This window comes from Mauremys reevesii, linkage group 1 (genome assembly GCF_016161935.1).
Source record: "Mauremys reevesii isolate NIE-2019 linkage group 1, ASM1616193v1, whole genome shotgun sequence".
NCBI classification, from domain to species: Eukaryota; Metazoa; Chordata; order Testudines; family Geoemydidae; genus Mauremys; species Mauremys reevesii.
Window position 1 is genome coordinate 230,969,089 of NC_052623.1, and position 13,960 is coordinate 230,983,048.

The following is a 13,960-nucleotide window of genomic DNA, read 5'->3' on the forward strand; positions in this document are numbered from 1 at the left end:
CATACTTGATTCAGATCGCAGACCCCACTTTACTGGTAATGTCCTTGGCCATTTAGAACAAGGACTGGGCATTTCACACTCCTTTCATACACCCTACCACCCCCAGTCTAGCGGGAAAGTTGAGCGTATGAATAGGGAGCTTAAGCTTACATTGGCTAAATACTGTCAGGAAACAGGGTTAAAGTGGCCTCAGGTACTTCCCTTGGTCCTGTTTCACCTTCGTACTCGCCCAACCCGTGTATTGGGATTATCCCCCTTTGAACTGCTCTATGGACACCCCCCTTTCAAAGGCGGGGCGCTACCACGTGCTGATGTTTCACTATTGGGAGGGGATCATATGACCGTGTGCCAGTTTCTCTCCCTACAGGCTCACCTCCGTACCCTTTGGAAAGCCTCGCAGTTTTCCCAGACCGTGCCACTAGAAGAACAGATCCACCCGTTCCAACCAGGGGACTTCGTCTGGGCCAAAAAGTTTGTTCGTGGCGACGCCCTCCAGCCGAGGTTTACTGGACCCCACCAGGTTCTTTTAACAACCCAGACTGCAGTGTTCCTGGAAGGACGCAAATCCTGGATCCACCACTCCCACGTCAAGCCAGCTGTAGAGGACCACAGTGACGGACCAGCAGTTCTTGCCACCACTGAGGACACTGCCTCTGACCAGTGGACCAGCTTACCTCTTTCAGACATCAGACTTAAATTGACTCAAAAAAAATGAGAGGACCTTTTATTCTGACAACTGTATGGTTTTTTATCATGCCTTTTTAGTTTATTTTCTGCTTATGAAGATAATGCTTTTATTAGATATTCCCACGAGGTTAAAACTCGTATTTTAGGAAATAGAAGTAATTGCTGGGTATGTACTCAATTTCCAGTAAATGCAGAACAGGGACTCCCCTTCACACCTATTCCCCTGACCACTGCTAATATGACTTGGATGCCACCGGCTAGAGTAAAAGATCCAGTCCAACACAATCTTACATGGGACAAAACAGGAGTGCCAATTAACAGATATCTCAGGGTAACCAATCAGACAGGATCACTGTGTTTTGTTAAAGAAAAGGGGTCAACTTTTGTGGGAACAAGTAAATGCAACATGTATTTTAATGGCACCGCCTTTAGTAAAACTCTTGGCTTCAAGCCTTGCGCATCCCACTTATCCCATATGTGGATCCCTCACAAGCCTTCAGAGTCAGCTTTTAAGAAACCCTACTCAGATCACAAGGGTGTCCAACTAATTGTTAAGGGATATACGATTGCCTTCTACAACTGCTCAAGCAGTACTACACTGCACTTTGAAAACACCACTACCAAATTGTGCCTCTGCGGTTCGCACAACAACCCCTCTGCGTTACCAGGGGAACAGTGGTTCAACGGGTGGTGGGTTACCTCCTACTTTGAGAGATGGAATACCCGAAACGCAATGTATGGAACATACTGGGTGTGCGGGCCCAAAGCTTATTACTTTCTCTCCCCTGATTGGGCAGGGTCATGTTATTTAGCGTGGCTCACACCGCCTTCTCGCATCTCCCTCACCCCCCCCCCCATTTTCCCCACATTCGTAACATCCGTGAAACCTTCAGAGATATTAATATCCGTGATGGTTTGTCGTGGCAGCGGTGAGCTGGTCTTATTAGCTTGAGGGGTGGTGTCATCCGTCTACAGGGACTACTAGAATCTTTAACCAATGAAACTGCGACCCTATTTGAGAATCAGGCCGGGGAAATGTCCCAGCTGCGCCAGTTAGCTTTGCAAAACCGAATGGCTTTAGACATAATGTTAGCAGCCCAAGGAGAAACTTGCGCCCTCATAAATGAAGAATGCTGTGTTTTTGTAAACGACACCTACCCTGACACTTTTCACCGTACCAAACATCTAAGGGAAATGGCTAAGAACTACTCCTCTGGCCAGCCACCTTATGATTGGTGGGGAGCCTTATGGAATTGGCTGCCTGGATTTGGGTGGGTTAAAAAACTCTTGGTGGGTATTGTTGGGGCCATAGTAATCCTTATAATACTGTGTTGCTGTATTCAGTGTGTCCCCTCCCTCATAAACTCATGTGGGTCAGTTTATTCTTTTCCTACTTCAGCCAAAGGCCTTACTCTCTTCGAGTTGGCCCAGGCTGAAATTGCCAAGCGGCCCTTGGCTCCTTAAAATGGGGTGTAGCTTTTGGTAAATAGTTATCCCAAAGCTACAAATGGAGGAATGTTGAGTCTGAACTTTTCATGAGTTTAAACTTAACCCAGACTTGATGTCTCTATCTGAAACTTTTAATCAAAGCTCTGACCTGCGAACTACTCATGACACCCCCCCTCCCAATAAGTAGCCATCTCCTCCTTTGTCTTTTCTAATTTACATTTTAACCTGTTTTATCCTGTAGAATCTTGATTGATTATGCATGACCATTATGATCTGTTAATCACTTTGTTTACTTCTGTGTATAAACATTGATGCTCACCCCTAATAAACTTGCCACACTTACTCCGAAGCTTTTTTAAGCTAAGGATGGTGTGAGCCCGTTGATCAACGAATTGTTGTCTGGTCTCTGACAGACTTGTGAGCCCCATACCAACTCCGCACAAACTCGGGTGCTGGAGAGGTAAGTAAGGACTTGCTTTTTACCTAACAGGTGTGTAAAGATCGAGGTCCTGTCAGTCTCATGATGGAATGCTGTAATGGCCACGAGGTGGACTCTGATCAAGTTTGCTGCTAAACCCGACCATTTCAGCTCCAGTAGATATTCCAGCACTAATGGTAGTGGTGTTGTGGAGGCTGTCACGTTTTTCTTGACATCAGAAGGAGAATCTCTTCCATTTTTGAAGGTAAGTATTACGCATGGTCACTTTTCCTTAGTAATATGTTGTGATTCATGTCTAAAAAGGGTTAAACATCCTGCAGGATGAATGACTTCAATTTAACCCTGAAAGACATGTGGGGAGATTACATTTATTTACATATGTATGGATAGTTGTCAACAATGTAAATCAACAGTTCCTGTCTATGCTGTATTCTCATAATTCAAAGATCAAAAGAACATCCTAGCATTTCAATGAAGTGTAAACATGGGATCTCTCTGTATTCAGCTCTCTTTGAAATGTATAGCAAATCATTGGTGAATGGTGGAGGAACAGGCAATTATCTTATGTTAATTTGTATAGCTAAGTACTGGTGATAGACTGCCTAATGGATAAATTGCCTTATATTAATCTGTGTGAATAATTAACAACGATGCTTAGGAAATAAGGGACTATTGTACCCCGAGAGACTCCAACTTGTCAAAGACGACATGAAATTGTATAAAAGATCCTTGGGTCCTGATCTTTTTTATCTCAGATCTTCTTAAGTTTCATCAGGGGAAGTTTGAGTTGCAAGATGAGATCCCATTTAAGCTGGTACACCCTGGATAGGATATTGGACATTGTACTATAACCTATTAACTAAATTCTAAACAAACTCTTTGCAACTACAAAGCTCACCATCTCTATGTATCTGAACCTCAAGAACTGAACTCATATCTGTATGTGCATTGATCTTTTAGCCACACTCTCTCTTTTTCTTTTTTAATAATTTTTTGTTTAGTTAATAATAATTGGCTGTGAGCATGCATTTGGGTAAGATCTGGAATATTCAATAACCTGGGAGGTAATGTGTTCAATCCTTTGGGATTGGTAGAACCTTTTCTTTTATATGATAAAATAAGATTTTCAGAAATCTTCATCATATTTGACTTGGGTACCTGGATGGAGGCCTGAGGCTGGGTTGCTTTAAGGGAACTGTGGTGTTGGTTTCTGAACAACCAGTCAGGTAATAAAGAAGCTGTTTTATGATGGCTTGCTAAATGTAAGTATTGAAAATATCCACCAGCTTTGGGGATTATCTGACCCATTCTTTGCAGTTCGCCCTAATTGAGTGACCTCAGCTGGACCCCACTGGGACCCCCGTCACATACGCGTTTGACTTGTTCCAAGCAGGCTAGTTCGTCATAATGGAACCATGGAGAAGCCATATTTGATTGGGGTGAAGAATGTGACTGTTTTCTGAGACAGCAGGTCCAGACGGTGAGGGAGAGCTTGAGGGGTGCATATCACCATGCGCATCAGGTAAGGGTATCATGCTTGCCTGGGCCAGGCTGGGAACAGGAGGATTATTTTTTTATTATTGTTATACTCTGTGATACACTGCATTTATTATGTACTTTTGCCCATGTCTCCTGCACTCTCTAGCTCAGGGGTTGGCAACCTTTCAGAAGTGGTGTGCCGAGTCTTCGTTTATTCAGTCTAATTTAAGGTTTCACATGCCAGTAATACATTTTAATGTTTTAGAAGGTCTCTTTCTATAAGTCTATAATATAACTAAACTATTGTTGTAGGTAAAGTAAATAAGGTTTTTAAAATGTTTAAGAAGCTTCATTTAAAATTACATTAAAATGCAGAGCCCCCCCGGATCGGTGGCCAGGAGCCAGGCAGTGTGAATGCCACTGAAAAAATCAGCTTGTGCGCCACCTTTGGCACGCGTGCCATAGGTTGCCTATCCCGATCTACTCTTTCAGTGCTAGCTAAATGACAGCACATCAAGAATACAGGATTCTTAACAGAATTATGAACTGTCTACTAGTAATGTGTCTTATCATATACACTGTAGTTCTGCATTCCACAGCATGAAAGAAAATAAACTAGTAACAAGGAGAATACTCTTCTCTGGGCATTTGGAGAGTTCTGTAATTTGAACAGGCATTGAAAATGCTCAGTATTGGGCTTGATCAGAACATTTTGCCAAATTGTCATTACAGGTATGCCAAGGGCATCCACACTAGATAAGTTTCCAAGTCCCTTCATGTATAGCATGTTGAAAGGGCATCAAAATAAGCAAAGACAGCACATGGAAGATTCTTGAAGTATCAAAATAAATGAACAAAGAGCTTCTCTAATACACCCTTGCACCAAGAGGTGCCGAAACTACATGTCAGACAAAAAATAGCCCCAGAACAGTCAAGACTGAAAGGCTACAGAGAAAGATAAATGCAGTGAGAGAATCCCTTGATCTATCCATGTGTTGGAAGGATACCAATAAGTGGAAAAAATCTTAAAAAAAATCTCCAACTCATCTGTATATCACACGAACAAAAGAGAATCTCATTCTTCAATACATTCATGTGTCAAAAATTCATATAAGCCAAAGAGATCCAAAAATGTTAGTGTACCAAGGTACCACATCCTATAGATCTATTAGCAGAGTGGCAAAAAAGTGAGGCCCACTGTGACAGTATCCCCAGGGTACAACCTGGAACTGTAGGACCGCTATTCTCCCTTAACTCTCCAATCTGAGCTCTCTCACACAAAGTGCTATACCAGCAACAAGCAGCAAAACCCCTCCAGGAGCTGTGATCACTCAGCCATCAATATTTGGAGCCACACAACCAGCTAAATTGCATGAATGCTCCCTGAGCCACTCATGAATCAAACAGATAGATGCACTAGCCAATCACCCCAGCCCCCAGCCTTGCAGCCCAGAAATATACCATGTTACACTGCTCAAGACTCCCTTGGACAATGCTAGCTCCTTAATTAGTTCACCACTTTTTCAAAGGAAAATGGACATGCATCAGCCTTTGTAATCTGAGCTTTGATTCCCCAAGCACTGCAACCAAAAAGACACCGTTTTAAATAAAATATAAAACAGATGTATTAACTACAGAAAGACAGATATTAAGTGACTATAAGTAGTAGACAGAGATCAAAGTTGGTTACCTAAGAAATAAAACAGAAACACAGTCTAAATTCTAACTTTAACAGACTAAGCAAGATTTGAATCAGTCTCACCCCATTGGATGTTACAGGCAGCTTACAGTTTATACTGAGACTGAACTCCTTTCCAGTCTGAGACCAATCTCCCTAGTTCAAAGTCTTTGTCTTCCAAGTGTTAAGATGGAGGAGAGAGACACCAAGTGATGTCATCACTTTCTCTCTTTTATACTTTCTTCCTGCTGCTAGAAAGATCCTTTCTGTGACTTGGGGGTCAAGCAGCCTCCATTGTGTGTGTGTCCTCTCTAAGAAGTCTCTGAGATAATGGATTCTTCTTGATGGGCCATTAACGCAGATGTCAGCATCCCATTGAGATGAACCCAAGCAGTTCACACTTCTCAGAGCAACTGTTTCAGTCTGTTTGAAGACTGAGGCAGACATTACTGAATGAATTTATGCTCTGTGCACATACTGAAGGTTTTCTTTACAACTAGAGACTTTGTTTTAAAAAGCAGCAAAGAATCCTGTGGCACCTTATAGACTAACAGACGTTTTGCAGCCTGAGCTTTCGTGGGTGAATACCCACTTCTTCAGATGCAAGCAGTGGAAATTTCCAGGGGCAGGTGAATATATAAGCAAGCAAGAAGCAAGCTAGAGATAACGAGGTTAGATCAATCAGGGAGGATGAGGCCCTGTTCCAGCAGCTGAGGTGTGAAAACCAAGGGAGGAGAAACTGGTTCAGCTGTTCCAACATGCGAGATTCTCCTGCTTTCCAAAGCTTTATTGCAGCTCCTGCCAATATGAAGCATTCATGTGCCAGGGTGAAGCCCATATATAATTCCTGCCAATCTGAGTCACTCATTCTCAGTCTTCCATCAGGATGCATGTCATTCTGAGCCTTAGAAGAGTACAGGAAAAACCAGAGTCATGCACCAACATACAACCACAGGGCACTTAAGGATGTCAGATTTTTTCATGATCCTGCTAGAAGGCAGAAACTACACAACTTTTTGTAAGTCTGAGACTTAAACCAAAGAAATAGAGATATGCTGAGCTGTAATAGCTCACCATAGGTCTCACTGACCTTGGTAGTATTACAGGGATCATATTTTCACATACAGGAACTCTTCCTAAATAATCTTGAGGCACAAATAGCTTTTTCTTCAGAATTCCTTCCTGTTCTCTTTTACAAACATCTACTGAATACATAGTAAAGCCCATCATTTATCAATGTTTAAGTAGCTCCCCCACACATCCCTCAAACGGTACCTATACAATTTAAAAAAAATAAAACAAACAAACAGTATTTTGTACCATATTCCTACCTCCTTTTATTTGAAAATTTATTCTGAGGTCCAGTTATTGAGCACAGAGCAGATGCTTTTACATAAGCATTTCCATTATATGACTACAGAGGGAACAGAGAAAGGAACTGAAATCTATCACTCTTACTCTGGTACTATATTGAAGAATACTCCCTGTGCCTCCCTCAATAAAACAGTCAGAAAAAGTAGCATATGAGGAGTCAGCAGTTTGAGACATTATAAACAGTAGCAACAGCAAAGACAGATGCAGCTGTGTACATCGCTGGCCTATGCAAATACATACTATTATTGTTTTCCCTAGTATTTCCGCATTCATTCCTTCCTATTGCTTTTATTGCATCTTGCCCTTAAGTAAGAGTACAAGCTCTTTGCTGCATCAGCTCTTTTTATTCTGTGCTTACCCAGTACCTAACACAATGGGTCCCTAATTCTGATAGGAACACATTACTGTAATTTTAAAAAGAAAGCAGTTCTACCTCCTGCTACCAGTCTGCATAATACAATATTTCTTTAGCATTACATGCTGCTGGAGGAAGATTTTGTGGGAAAGTAGGTGTATACTTGACTACTGTATCTTGTCTTTTTCCCTTATACCAGCAAAAAACTCCATCATGCTTATTTATATTTTTGTCCATTTCCAGATTATGGATAAATTAGTCCAAAGGTCTGTCTGAAGGGCATGGGGAAGAAGTGTTAGTATACCATCCTTCCCATAAAAATTCTACATTTTCTCTTTTTTATATGAGCCAACAGTGAAACATGGAACATAGCATTACCATCGACATACACCCCCATTTTGAGGACTCATTCTTCTAATAGAGCACTGTGTAATTCATAAGCCTATCCTTTCATGTTGTAAATACTTGGGGAAAAAAGGGTGCAGAACCAAGATTCAAAAGTTGGTATAAAGTTCAAGTGAACCATCAATACCAAAAGTCCTTAATGTAAGTTTTATAAAGGAATGTAAAACCAAATCTTGACATCTTAACTTTTGATTTAACTGTATTAAACCTAAATAATGAAGAATGAATAGGCCAATTTTTTCCTTTGTCAATTTTATTTTTTATGAATGTAACACTTTCAAGAAACTGATGGGACCCTTAACCACCTGTGTAAGTCTAATAATGAAAACGTGCTGAGACTCTTTCAAGGGAACCCAAAATAATCTACTTCAACAAAACAGTGTAGCTTAGCTTTAACAAAAGAAAGAGTTAAGATTGTCATCACTCAGAGTGTGAAGATGATGATGCAAGAATAGTTCTGTCCAAAAACCTTGACGAGGCAAAGCCACAATTTCCCAATAAACAAAAGGTAACTTACAAGGCAATGTTCATAAAACATTGGATCAGTCCTATAAAAATCTTGTTTGTTGCAATAAACCACTTTATTCATGAAATATTTGCAAGGATTTAAGTGCACTGGAACTGTATGAAATAGTAACAGAAAGAACAGTATTGCCAGTTTAAACTTGTTATATTATACCTGAATACATAGAGAGGTTTTTATTTTATTTAAAAACAGCCAGATATAAACCACCGCCCAAAAAAAAATAAAAAAATCATCAGACTTGCTTATAAGTCATACAAAACTTTTAAATACCCTTTAAAATTAAATATGTGGATGTCACATTTGGCTTACATCAGACTTTAGAAAATAGATACTATATAAGTAAGCCAAAATGTTTTAATTTTGTGAAAGTCACTAGCGCATCTGATTTGCATTCAAGTAAATAGATTTGAAGAACTCTACGAATAACATGATGGATGTAAAATTATTTGTGAAAATATTGTGATGCTGGTAAACCAGGTGTCAGCTTTTACCAAGGCTACAGGAGTCATGTGATCACTAACAAATTCATAGCTGGAAACCAGACCAGCTCACCTGTATGTTAATATTGTTCAACATGGGTATTAAACTTGTGAGAAAGTGTTTAGTCTCTATAAAATGCATGTAAATTGCTGCATGCATTAATCTTACTTGTGACGTCTGCATCCCATGCTATAACATAATATGTTAGTTTTGCTTTGTAATTATTAAAATACCTACTCTAAACTTGTAAACCTAGGCAGGAGAAGTGATTCCCCTGCCCATCCAGAAGAATTATCAAGTTTAAATGGGCCATCGCGGGACATCACAACACAAAGGCTGATTGAATGGCCCCGACACCCATGAAGGTGCTACGTACAAGAAAGAACATCCCATCAGCTTGAATTCTGGAAGAGGCAAATAAAGATAACTAACATGAAGATTTTTCATCTCTTTGCTGTTTGAACTCTTATGAAGGCTGGAGCAAAGAAACAAAAAGGTAGAGATCCCAAGGGTCAACCTGGGTTAGTCCTAAAAAGACATTCAGTGTCACAAATTACTACACCCATAGACTGAACTCACTGTGGATATATGTTGCCTGCTTTCACCTGTAAAAGGCTCTTTTATTTCTTTTTCCTAGCTAAATCCTTAATTAGGTTACTATAGGATTGGCTACCAGCGTTGTCTTCAGTGTGAGATCTAAGGTAAAAACTGATCTGGGGTAAGTGACTGGTCTCTTGGGACTGGGAGTCACCTCAATATTTTGGCGTTAGTGACCATTTATCATTAAGGCCTTGTCTACACTGCCACTTTACAGCACTGCAACTTTCTCGATCAGTTGTATGAAAAAACACTCTCCTGAGCGCTGCAAGTTTCAGCGCCATAAAGTGGCAGTGTAGACAGTGCACCAGCACTGACAGCCACACTCCCAGCGCTGGTACCTACTCCTCTCATGGAGACTGTTTTTTTTTTCAGTGCTGGGAGAGCTGTCGCCCAGCACTGGAGCCGCGACTACACAACCACATGGCAGCGTTTTAACATTGCTAGTGAAGACATAACTTAAGTTCAGCTTGCCTGAATGGCAAGATAGAGGAGTACCCAAGAGGTTGTCTGTGACTCCATGGTAAGACTGTTTCAGCAATCTAGGAGTTCACATTTGTTTCTGAGTTGTTGAAATCTAATTATAGGACCATACCAGTTTGGGGTGTCTGCCCTGCTTTTGACAGTCTGTTCTGAGGTTGGCACGCTCGGTCAGGAGCCACTCCAAACAACATGTCAAATATGTTTTCCTTATTATTTGATTTTGGTTTCAATGACACTTAACTAAAGCAAATTATAATATATACTGAGTGGAAGCCAATAGAGTAACACAAGTAAACACAACGTTGGAAGCAAGTTTAAGGAGGGCAACTTTTGTATAGGCACAAAAACTATGCCAACATTATGTGGGTTTTTATAACTATAATTAGTTTGTGATTTATTCAGTAAAATACTATAATAATTGGTGGAAATCTTTAGTTCCTCGCATAAGGATTACATCTTCTTAAAAACATAGAAAAAGATGCATTATTTTGGCTTAGACTGGAAACCCAACTCACCCCCAACAACCAAATAACCACCAAACCATAACGTGTCCTTAATCTAATGTAATACTGATAAATTATTTTTACCTGTGATCTATTTTATATGGCATAATAAGGATCCAAACAGTCACCAAACACATAAATACAAATAAAGAGTAACTCCATAGTACATTTCAGCTTCCACCTGTGACAAAAAGATGTATAACATGCTCAGAGACTTAAAGAACTTTAAAAAAAAAAAACACCTACTAAAAACAGTATAGTATTTTTTCCATGAAATTGCCAGAGAAACAATATGGCTGCAGTGGGGTGCTGTGCTCAGATTTAAGAAAAGTTTTATCATTAACATTAAGCGTAACAGGACATACACTGTTTTAATATGAGTTTAATCGTTATTCAGTCAGTCAACACACCCATGAGAGTTTTGCATAAGAAATACAGAATCAGAACTCCTGACATTTTCTATTGTCAAGTTACTCAGACCTTCCTGACGCTCCCAAATGAGGAACAGTCCCAGTATCCTAAAGGCTACTGTCACTGTTTAAGATATGGTTGGCTATTGGATTATCTGTTTTTGTGTCACAATAGCTGACCTGTAGTTTCAAGAACTTGTAGAGATCACTGAAAGTTTTGCCCATATATTGTCAATGTATAAAATACAAAAGTCTGCAACTACTCTTAGGGTCCTGGAGGAACTCTCAGTTTGCTGTGGGTGGATTTGTTTGTTTTTAATTTAGCCAGGAGGAAATTGGGGGAAAAAGATGGAAAAGACTGGAAAAACACAGACCAACGAAACTACCCTCCCTTCTGATACGAATTGAAATCTAAGATCTTCTCTGCACAAAGTTGCAACAGGTTTAACTAAAAGTGTATTTTTAAAACAGTTTAGTTAAACTAGTGCACGTTTGTGTGTAGCTTTTCTTTATTTCAGTTTAAGAGTGTCATTTATTTAGCATAATTGATTATAAACCGAATACATAATTAAATAAATCAGTCAAACATTTTTAAAAGTACTCACACACAAACTTGCACTGGTTAACTAAATTAGTTTAAATACACATACCTAGTAAACAAGTGCAAATTGTGTGTAAATAAGGCCCAAATCTATTATTTAATAATATCCTCTGTGGCGGCAGAGTCAGAGATTTTCACGTCATCACCAGTTATTCTCCCACTGCAACAAACCATGAGAGAATCCAAAGTTGACAACACAGACCAGGACAGAAGACAGACACAATAGATGCAACATAAGTAGCCCTTCCTAGGGCCTCAGTCAAAGATGACACTTAAAATGATCAGTTCCAATGTAGAGGAATTCTCTGAAGAGAAGGCTGATGTTCTGTCTGGCATGAAAGTAGACATCACATGCCTGTAACAGAGACAGAGGCAACAGCACGAAACATCCCTGGTATGCATATTGCTGCGAACATCTAAAGCAACATTTATGTCAGTGTGATACTTGTATACAACAGAAGACTAGTGGGAAACACTATGGTACAATGGAACTTATGGCTGAACAGGATAGTAGTTGTCTCTTTACAAACCACCAAGTGAGCAGCTTGCATGGCCAACCAACTTAACACTGCCAGAAAGAGCATGCCTGGTCACTGGCAACTTCAACAGTCAGGCCACCATATGGGGATACTCCAACAATGAAAACAGTGGGAAAGAAGTTGAGAAGTAGATTGCAAAAGAAACTGATCCTGCTCTATGAACTTCCCTACACCCCACCAAGGACCAACCTACCTTCCATAGTGCAAAATTGAACAAGGAATATAGCCCTGACCTAGCCTCTCTCATCTCTGAAAATGAAAGGCAACTTCAGAAGGGAGTCATGGTACCAGTCGCAAGATTGCAAGATACACCAGCACAAGCAACAACAGAAGCTACAACTCAGGAAAACCTAGGAACCCAGAAAAAAAACGGTTACTCGCCTTCTCGTAACTATCATTCTTTACATCCATTCCAATCAAGCGTGTGTGTGTGTACGCGCACGTGCACAGTAGCTGGAAGATTTTTCCCCGAGTAGCAACCCTAGGGTCGGCCTGGGTGCCCCCTGGAGTCGCGCCTTTCATAGTGCCCATTATAGAGCCCTGCCGACCCTACACCCTCTCAGTTCCTTCTTGCTGGCTACTCGGACAAAGGGGTAGAAGGGTGGGTACTGGAAAGGACATGAACAACACATCTTGAAGAACAACAGTTATGAGAAGGTGAGTAACCATTTTTTCTTCTAGTGCTTGTTCACGTCAATTCCAATCAGATGACTCACAAGCCCAAGTTCAAGAGGCTGGGTCAGAGTCGTCCACTGAGTGGAGCACTGCTCGTCCGAAGGACGCATTGTCTCTGGCCTGATGCGTAATCACATAGTACGTGGTAAAACTGGGGATGCACAACTACGTCACTGCTCCACAGATTTCCTGAGTAGGGATTTGCGCCAGGAATGCTGTTAACGAAGTCTGCACCTGATGGAGTATGCAGTGATTGGGGGTGCAGGAACCCCCACCAGGTTGTAGCACTTGTGGATGCAGGATGTGATCCAGGACAAAATATGTTGTGACGACATGGGTAAGCCTTTCATTCTGTCCACCACCACCACAAACAGCTGGACTGATTTTCTGAACAGCTTTGTTCTCTCAATACAAAAAGCTAGCGCACTGCAGACATCTAGTGAGTGGAATCTCTGCCACTAGAATGCGGCTTAGGGTAGAACACCAGGAGAAAGATGTCCTGCTTAATGTGAAACTGAGATACAACCTTTGGGTGGAAAGTAGGATGAAGTCTGAGCTGCACCTTGTCCTTACAGAACATGGTATAAGGCGGCTCTGAGGTTAGGGACTTGAGTTTAGACATTCTCCTGGCCGAGGTTATCACCACCAGGAACACAACCTTGTAAGAGAGGCAGAACAAGGAGCATGTCCCTAACAGCTCAAAAAGATGGTCCCATTAATTTAGAAAGGACCAGGTTGAAGTCCCAGACCGGGACAGGCTGACTGATGTTAGGGTATAGCCTGTAGAGCCATTTTAGCAAACACAGAGCGGCCCTCCTTGCCCAGGTGAAAGGCCGAGATGGTGGCTATGTGCACCCTTACTGACTATAATAAAAGCCCCCGCTGCTTCAGATGCAGGCGGTAGTCTAGAATAAGCAGCACTAATGCTAGTGTCAGTGATGACTGGTGCTGCTCTAACCAGACTGAAAATCTTTTCCACTTGGCAAGTTGTGTGGTTTTTGTAGAGGGTTTTATGCTGCCAAGGAGGACCTGTCTAACCTAGTCTGAACAGGAAGGCTCCACCGGGTTCAACCATGGAGCTACCATGCCATGAGGTGAAGCAACTCAAAGTTCGGATGTTGAAGACAACCGTGATCGAGTCCAAGGGGAGCAACTCCATAAATTTAGCCATCGCCGAGCACGCACTGTAGGAGTACCTGCTGACGATGGCCTGCTGGTTGGATATTTGGAGTTGCAATCCTCCCATTGGAGTAAACCTTTTGCCCAAAAATGTCTAATTT

At 41.2% G+C, this 13,960-nt stretch overlaps 1 protein-coding gene across 12 annotated transcripts in view; it reads right to left on the minus strand.

Annotated features, from left to right (window-relative positions):
• CCDC91 (coiled-coil domain containing 91) overlaps nt 1-13,960 on the minus strand; it is a 345,954-nt gene that overhangs the window by 268,086 nt on the left and 63,908 nt on the right. The gene's annotated exons all lie outside the window — the stretch shown is intronic.